At 46.6% G+C, this 9156-nt stretch overlaps 1 long non-coding RNA gene across 2 annotated transcripts in view; it reads right to left on the bottom strand.

Annotated features, from left to right (window-relative positions):
* Positions 1-3362: 3362 nt before the first annotated feature.
* The window catches only part of LOC113568353, a 15148-nt gene continuing 9354 nt past the window's right edge, over positions 3363-9156 (bottom strand). The window contains exons 2-4 of one of the 2 annotated variants that reach the window (XR_003409582.2): positions 6118-6186; positions 5903-5954; positions 3363-5638 (exon numbers count right to left, since the gene is read on the bottom strand). This is a non-coding gene — a long non-coding RNA (uncharacterized LOC113568353). Of the gene's footprint in view, positions 5639-5902; positions 5955-6117; positions 6363-9156 lie in introns of those variants that run through there. The other variant, XR_003409579.2, reaches the window with a different exon arrangement.

Raw genomic sequence — 9156 nt, 5'->3', positions numbered from 1 at the left:
AACTGCACAATGCTATAGTATGCTAACTGTGCTATGCTAGCAGGATTTGGCAAAAGTATTTGTAATAGTGTTAATAGTGTCTTCAAAAAAGTCCTCCATAGGGTTGGCTTCATAAAATAAAAGCCCTCGCCAGGATGGTTTTAACAAAACAAAAGTCCTCCTCAGGATCGGCTTCACAAAACAAAAGTTCTCCCCAGGACTGGCTTCACAAAACAAAAGTCCTGCCCAGGACTGGCTTCACAAAGCAAGTCCTCCCTACAACTACCTGCCTCTGACAATTAGCTCAAAGTGATTTGTCAAAACAAAATGGGTGATATAACTGTCAGTGGCTAAACCTGATTGCTGTTGTCTGATTGCTCTCTCCTCGATACTGTCAGTCGGTCTATTAGTCCGCATCAAAAAAGAAGCCCAAATAAACCAAGGAGCCTTGGGATATGTACAACATGATAGGACATGACTTTGAGCATTAACTAGGTATATTGGGGAGGGTGAAGGAAAAAACCAATCAAGGATTTGAGACGTGAGGTGCGCTTGCATAAAATCTACACCGGTCTAATCAACCGTAATACCCCTGTGTGCCATTCCAACACATTTCAGCAAATTACAGTTTTCCTGCCACTCCCACAGATCTGCATGAAGCGAACTTAAAGTCCTCTGTAGTTACTAGGTTTTCATTTTATTCAAGTATTTTCAGCTTGGACTCGTTTCGCTGCCTGTCGGTGCCTCTCAGTCAGGCGCTTTCAGATGGTGGCCGGCAACATACTTCTGGAACGATCACAGAGGCTACAGCCTGAGGCTTGTAGCTGGAGAAAAGCATGTTTAACTGCTGTGACAAAAACGATGGACACATGTCCCTGAGTGTGCGGGGTCATATAATCCTACCGCATTATCTTCAGAAGAGCTGTGGAGATGGCTGAAACATCTGCCCCCTCTCTAAGACACAGCCCACGCTGGACGATGCCAAACATTTGCAGATTAACCTGGATTCCACATGCCTGTCTGTGGAATTGGCATCGTCTGTTCTGCACCGAGTGTGTCCGCCTGCCAAACCTCCGACATTCTCCTTCATTTTTCAACTTAACAGAGTTTTGTGTGAGCAATTGTTCAATCGACAGAGATAAAGGAGCACGTGATGTTAATATATACAATCTCTGCTGGTTCATCACGACCCAGGCCGTACTGTGAGTGGCTTTCCAGAAAGAATTCTTCTATAAGCATCCTGCTCTCGGTTTCCAAAACACTGGCCATACCATATCAAATACAGCATGAGACCAAAACGTTATCTTTTCACCACCTGTGCTTGGTTGCCAGGGAATGGCAGTCGTATGATGACACCAGAACCAAGATAATCCTGAACCACCATAACGCATGACCTCCTCGTTCCAAGTGGATTAGACTATCAGACTGATTAGAACAGCCAGACTGAGCTGGGAACAGTCTGAGATGGTATCTGCTATGTTTAACATCTGTGCTGTTTTAGCATGGAAAGGAAATCCTTGCATAAGACGGGTTCGGAGGTCGTGTCAGTGTTGTGCTCAGTGCCAGAGCAACTCTCTGTGATTCACATCAACTCTTTGTGCTTGATGCACAAAGCCCTCAAAAGGACAGGCTCACAACAAAGTCATGACTTATATAATCACGCATCATGTTACGCTCATCTGCAGCCATTCATCATTCTAAATGAGATGAGCTTGTTAAGAGTACAGATGCCATGTTCATGCCCCACGCTCTGGCTATGTGTGTCTGTCATGCAGGGGTTGTTGGAAGAGTCCATCTCCATGGAGGAGGACTTCTCTGTCTTGTACACACCGTACTTTGGGAGACCCACCAGGGATGCTTTGCTGCACGCGGACATGACCTTCCGAGAGCTGTACCCGGCCTTCACTGCCTACGTCTTCACTGGTAGGAGCAAACTCTGTGAAACTTACTTACTGCGTAACCCGCCACTCGTCATCCTCAGCTGGCCTTGAGTTCAGGGTCAAAAGGTCAACGTCCTCCCCAGGGTTCTGTTCTTACCATGTGGATTTGATAGTATTTGGAATTAAAATGGTGAAATCAACTGGGTGGCGAAAAGCAGGGTGGGGGTTTTTGCATGGAGGGACCGAGACACAGTCTGATTCTAACTTTACCCTCCATCGGTCTCGTAAAATCAGCATTCTGGTACTTTGAAGAAAGCGTTGTTGCATGTGTGGCACTTTTTTTTGTACACCAACATCAAAGGAACCCACGCACACCTCTAGGACGCCATTCACAGTGACGCTATGCTGAGAGCATCACCATGGATACCATCCCGCGCTGCAGGTTAACACTGGGTAGCGTTTCGCTCACCCAAAAGCTTGTGAGAAGCTTCACTTTAAGGGTTGGAGAACAGCCCTCTTGGCCAAAGGCGTTCAGTGACGTGAAGCTGTTTGCAGAAGCCCCCGCCTGGCACTGCTGGTTGTGTCGCTCTTTATCTCCGTGTGAAAGGCGTGACGCACGTCGCCTGCTCTCCCCGCAGGGGGCAGCGTCTACGCTCGCGTTTCCTGGAGACCAAGCCTCCTCCCCTGTTTGCTCTTCCTAATGCATTAACTAAAGCATTCAGCTCACCGGTGAGACCCCCGTCGGGGAGTCGTCCGTATCCCTGGCACGAGGCTCACTTTAGGGAATTGTCTGTTTTAAATCACTGCCAGTGAATTGAGGTTCACTTCAGGTGGCACTAAGAACAGTGACATTAGTGAATAGTGATGCTGTGAATGTTTTACTACTCAGCTGGTTTGTCGGGGGGACTGTGAACGTTTATGGGGGGCCTGAACACTGAACAGTGTTTTAGTTTGTGGGTGTATGAACACTGAACACTGCATTAGTTTGAGGGGGTCTGAACACTCTTAGTTTGTGGCGGAATGAACACTGAGTTAACTTGTGGGTGTACAATCACTGAACACTGAGCACAGACAGTCTTTGGGGGCCTGAACGCTGTGTTAGTTTGAGGGGGTCTGAACACTCTTAGTTTGTGGCGGAATGAACACTGAGTTAACTTGTGGGTGTATAATCACTGAGCACAGACAGTCTTTGGGGGCCTGAACGCTGTGTTAGTTTGTGGGGGTCTGAACACGGAACACTTAGTTTGTGTGGATCTCACCACTGAACACAGTTTGTTGGGGTCTGAACACTGAACACTGTGTTAGTTTGTGGGTGTATGAACACTGTGTTAGTCTTAGTTTGGATGACGCTGACTTTTATGAACTGCCCTAAAAAAGAAAAACTAAAAACTAAATAAATAAGAAAAAATAAATAAATAAAACTGGTATTAAATGGGAAAATTATCTCCAAAAGGTATAAGTTAGTCATTTCTAAAGTTATAAAGTCAATGTTATTCAGTTTATTCGTCATTATTATAAGTCTAAGAACATATGAGGTTTAAACGCATATTCACAGCATTACTGTAAAAGTTCAGCAAAAGACACGAAGCAAAAGGTTGTGAGGCGTCAGCATGTGAAGGTCATGGGCACGCACACCCTCACACCCAAAACACAGTCGGTTCCCTGGTTTTCGCCTCCTTCAGATCCATGTGGAGGACATCTGTTGCCCCAGACCACCATCTGGAGCGAGTCCTCATCCCAGCGCTACGTCCTCACCTTGGGCTTCAGACGGAGCCAGGACGGAGACTTCCTGGACAAACTGCTTCACAGGAAGTGCCCCACCTTCACAGGTACGATTGTCCATCCTTCTGCCAGCTCACAAGTTCCTCTCTACATACATTTTTTTAAAGTCTGTGAATACACATATTCACAATTATAAGCACATATAGTAGGCGTTACTCTGGTGTTCAGCACACAGTAGGTGCTACTCTGGTGTCCATGATGTAGTGAATGGTACTTTGGCATATGCTGGGTGTTACTCTGGAGTCCAGCACACAGTGCGTGCTACTCCGCTGTCCAGCACACAGTGCGTGCTACTCCGCTGTCCAGCACACAGTGCGTGCTACTCCGCTGTCCAGCACACAGTGCGTGCTACTCCGCTGTCCAGCACATAGTGCGCGTTACTCTGGTGTCTTCTAGTAAAGAGTACGGTCAAGAACACTTTCTCCTCAGCATAATTAATGTAGCTTCGGATCCCTTTGTATAACTAAAATAGATTTAGATTATATCTATTTTTAGTTAATTTTGCATGGATATATTTCATATGTTTATATATAATCTCCCACAAAATATCCATTATTCTGTGTAAAAAAAAAATTCCACTTGAAAATAAGGAGAACCAAATTAGCAAAGCAGCGTATTAACGCCCAAGGTAAACGCATCCCCTCACTTTTCCTACTGGAGTGGTCCAGAGATTACAGGGACTGTTCAGTGTATTGACTGGCCTGACATATAATTTCTTAATGAACTGAGCAGCGTGCGGAGGCACTGAGGCTCTGCTGGGAGATGGACTGCCCCCGGTCAGCTAGCTGAGCGAGGTGGACCATGTCAGCGCTGCCTGCCATGTCGCTGTGAGCATGAGCTGCTCTTAGAGGAGAAAAATCAATGCATTTGTGTAATGTATCAAAGGTCTGGGCTCCACATGGGTCTGCAGAGTAATCAGTCATCAGCAGGGAGCCGTGGCAACTCCTGCCTTTATCAGGCGTGTCCGAGTCTCTACCGCGCAGCATATGATGCAGGCCGACACAGGCAGAGGAGCAAGTCTGCTGCACAGATTTGGTCCATCACGAAGAATAACCATGACAACGTGATAACGTTGTCAGTAGAACATGTTAAATATGATTCATTTATTCATTAAGCCCAATGTAATATATCTTTAAGTAAGAAAAAAATGTAAAAATTCTAAGATGTGTATAGAAAGAAGAGAATTAACTTATCTGCTTTGGTTTTGGTTTTGTTTCGCAGGGCCACGAGCTCCGTTTGTGCCGCCAGACTGCACGTCTCTTTCCGGGATGTGTGAGGCCTTCGGAAGGAGGATTCTGCCTGTTCTAGATTTTATCGCATGCACGAAGCTCGCTGTGGGTATATGGTTTGCTCTGCAGGGTTCTAAGCGATTCTGAATAAGACGGCACGTGGCGGTTGATCCGTGACCTCGCCCCTCACTACGAGGGTGTGAAGTCCTCGGAAGGCTGTTAGATGACGTTCCTGATAATGCATACGACTGACTGTACAGGGACTAGGCTGCGCTTTGTGACCGAAACAAACTAGGCCTGCACTGAACAGGACAGAGTGCGGCGCGGTCCCTTAACAACCACAGAGAGATGAGCTGTGATTCGCCTTCCTTCATCACCTGTAGTACCTGTGGCTCCAATCAGACTCAATTCCATAACGAAATTATGCATCATTAATATCACTCACTCAATTCCATAACGAAATTATGCATCATTAATATCACTCACTCAATTCCATAATGAAATTATACAGGGTACAGATGTCATTGCAGACCCACTCAGTAGAAACCAGGCACATGGGCAGTACCACTGTCATCTATCACGTTTGTCTCCAGCTGACTGCACACCACACACTCGCCGAGGTCAGAAGCCCAGCTGACCGTTCAGTCGTACAGTTCCCTGTTGCGTCCTGGCTTCTGCAGTCGGTAACCGAGCCGCGAGTCTGCCATCACGGCTCCTTCTGCATTAGTATGTCACTCCCAGCCAGTCAAAGGAAATTCCATTACCCTGCTATTAAAAACAGGATCGATTTTATCTGAATTGTGAGCAACATTAATTTCATGAATAATAGGTCCCACTAAAGTCAATCTGGGTTCTCCATCACTCAGTCAACCCCCTCCCTCCCACACACACACCCACACACACGAGCTCTCCCTTTGTTAAGGCAATGAATATTGAATTACACAAAATTACAAATGAGAATATATCAATATTGCACTAGTCGATGGTAATGAATAAATGATCAGCACGGCCTGAAGATGTTAATTCACATACCAGCTCACGGAAACATGTGTAGTGTATCCCGGCCCCGGAACGTTCGCTGACACTGAGGGAAAAAATACAGAAGTGATTTATGTTTTCAGGGAGGCATTCTTACCAAAATGGTACGCCAATTACCAAAACATTAGCTCTGCTCTACAGGCAATTAGGCAGCAGCACGACATAGTAAAACAGTTGCATAAGAAAAATGGTTTGACGTAGATAATTACAAAGGAGTCGTGATCGTCAGAACTCCGCCTCTGTACTGTGTCATCCCGGACCGCTCACAGGAAGCCCTGCTGGAGTACGAGCGAAAATAATCCATGAAATATTCAGAAGGGCAAAGCAAAAACATCACTCGTAAAGAAGGGAAGTTGCAGCAGGACTCTGTCTGTCTGTCTCTCTCTCTCTCCCTCCCTCTCTCCCTTCGGGTTATTGGAAGTAAACATCACAGGGTGGCCTATGGTGGAGATCCAGAACCTGCCCCCGGCCCCGAGACAGTGTCAGGCGAAGAGGGAGCGTACCGGAGGATATGCATCCGTAATAAAAACGGCCATAAAGAGGATGAATGACAGCGAGGATAATAGCAGGCCAAGCTGGCAGTAAACGGGAAAAGGGTTTGGGGGGTGTGAGCGAGTCATCATTTAAACCACAGACCTCGCCAGGCCAAAAAAAAAAACCAAACAGCTCTTCTGGGAAAAAGCTGCCCGGTGGGGGGACCCGGTCTTGAGGTGTGGGTCTGCGTTTGGCTCGTATCTGACGGGCACGCGGGCAGGAAGAGGCTGGCGGGAGCAAAAAGGGAAAGAATTGTCATTTTTTAACGCGATTCGAAGCCTTGCGCTGCCGCAGGGCTGGAGAATCGCGGCAGAGGGATGTGCCGTGAGGGAGGTGGGGAGGCAGATGTCTCGTCCAGCGTCGCGAAGCCACTCCGCGGACCGTAGGGGGGAGCTGCCCGCCCCCATCACACAGCGCTGGTGTGCTCACGCTTGATTATCATACAGGCTGCTGGCCTGTCTTGAAAGGTCAACGTTCGTCACTTTGTGCCAATTTGGTATCCATGCCTCGGGAATCAAAGGGCTCTGACGCACACGCACACGCACACACACACGCAAACGTGTTTGATGTGGTGGGGAAAGAGAGAAAAGTGTGATGAACAGACATGCAATAGATATGTAAGGTGTGTGTGTGTGTGTATGTATATGGGTATGCAGGCGTGTTTGCATGTATATGTGTACGTATGTATGTATGTGCGTATTTATATGTGGATGAATGTGTGTGTTTGTATAATTCTGTGAGTAGGCATGACTATATGTATATGTGTATGTACATGTGCATGTCTCTGTGTGTGTAAGTATAATTGTGTGCGTTCGTATATGTCTGAGTAGGTATGACTGTGTGTGTGTGTGTGTGTGGGGGGGGTTTAATATATTTGTGAGGAGGTATGACTATGTATATATTTGTGCGTGTGTGTGAGAGTAGGTATGATTATGTATGTATATATATGTGCATGAATGTGTGTGTGAGTAGGTATGACTGTATGTATTTTGTGTGTGTGTGTGTGTGAGTAGGTATGACTATGTATTTTGTGTGTGTGTGTGTGTGTGTGTGTGTGTGTGTGTGTGTGTGTGTGTGTGAGAGAGAGTAGGTATCACTATGTATGTATGTATGTATGTATGTATGTATGTATGTAATAGTTGAGGATTGAAAGTTCATAAATTATTTATACAATTGATTTGGAATGTAGAAATAAGACATTATGGACATTGAAGAGAATGGAGAAACCGTGGGGTTGTTTTCCATGTATTCGTGTTTCCTTGGTGTGCGTCAGTAAATGAGTAAACGGACGCGCGCGTGTCTGTGTGCGCGTGTTGGGGGGTGCTTAGGTAGGGTTTTCCGCAGGGTCAGGCCTGATAGAGAGACTTCAGTACGCTGACTGCCTTCTTCAGCTGAGCAGAAGCCGTGTGCACACACTGGAGCTGCAGCACGCGCTAGCAGAGTTAGCGGTGGCTCCATACCTACAGGAGCTCAGCCCCTCTGACACCACCCTGGTGAGTTCCTGTCTGACACCCCACATACCTGCCCCACCTCTTTTGGCAAAATTCATTACAGCTCCAGAAAGTTTTGTGGAGACATCAAATTTGCGCACACACCTCAGATGGGGACCAAATTTAGCCTCTTTTGCTTTTCTCTGGATATATGAAGCCAGTCCAGCTAACAAGTAGCGGAAGCTTCTGACCACTGGTTAGTGTAGAATAAACCGTATGCTGAAATCGTCACGCACCTCCCTCACACATCACTGTTTGGCTAAATAAATGCCTCTCCAACAGTCTCATATATGCAAATCTATACAATTTTAAAGCTTCCATATTATTTGCTAATAAAGGAGACGATTCTAGTTTCAAAAACATCTCACGATTCCTCTGTAGCAGCGCTGGACTGGGACCCTGCCCACGGTCTGTTCCTGCCTCACGCCTCGGGCTGCTCAGACAGGCTCCGCCCCCTGCTACCCTGCATTGGACTAAACACTTCAGGAGATGCAGAATTGAATGAGTGTGTCTTGCAATATCAGGTCTTCTCCCCGGAGAGCTAGCGCTGACCAGGGGCAGCTGTCAGGGGCATGTGGAGAAGGGGGCCAGTCCACTCCCATTATCACACAGCACTCATCAACTCATCTAGCTTGTCATAATAAAGTCCTGAATTATGTATGTTAATAAGAAGCACATTGTCTTGAATATTTATGAGACAAAGAAATTGGAAGAAGACCCACATCTTGCCAGCACATGTACGGGAGCAGGGAATAGGATAGAGATATAGAGATAGAGATATATATATATATATATATAGAGAGAGAGAGAGAGAGAGAGAGAGAGAGAGAGAGAGAGAGAGAGAAAGAGAGAGAGAGGGAGAGAGGGGGGGGTGTCAAAGAGCTGAGGCTCTGTGTATGACGCTTTACTAGATTGGTGTCTCGTGGTGGGATTCCTCTGCAGATCCATGCAGTGTGATGTATGCAATATCGCCACTAACCCTGCGCTGAATAGGGAGTCATAGGGCATTAGTGTGATCCCCAATTAGTGGGATGTTTGTATTGGAACAACGGGACAAGGCTTCAATGGGTCTAGTAAATTAGAAAGGAGCCTATTGGAGGGGGATCGGTGGTACAGAAATGTACCGCGTGCCAGCGCCGGCCATGTTGGTGTCAGTCATCCATAAATACTTTTTATTGTGGTGTCCATAGCATCGCCGCACGTATAGGGAGAACATCTGGGTTT

Source organism: Electrophorus electricus, chromosome 26 (genome assembly GCF_013358815.1).
Source record: "Electrophorus electricus isolate fEleEle1 chromosome 26, fEleEle1.pri, whole genome shotgun sequence".
In the NCBI taxonomy this organism is placed as follows: domain Eukaryota; kingdom Metazoa; phylum Chordata; class Actinopteri; order Gymnotiformes; family Gymnotidae; genus Electrophorus; species Electrophorus electricus.
The sequence above is the reverse complement of the archived record's forward strand: the minus strand, read 5'-3'. Positions and strand labels throughout refer to the sequence as shown.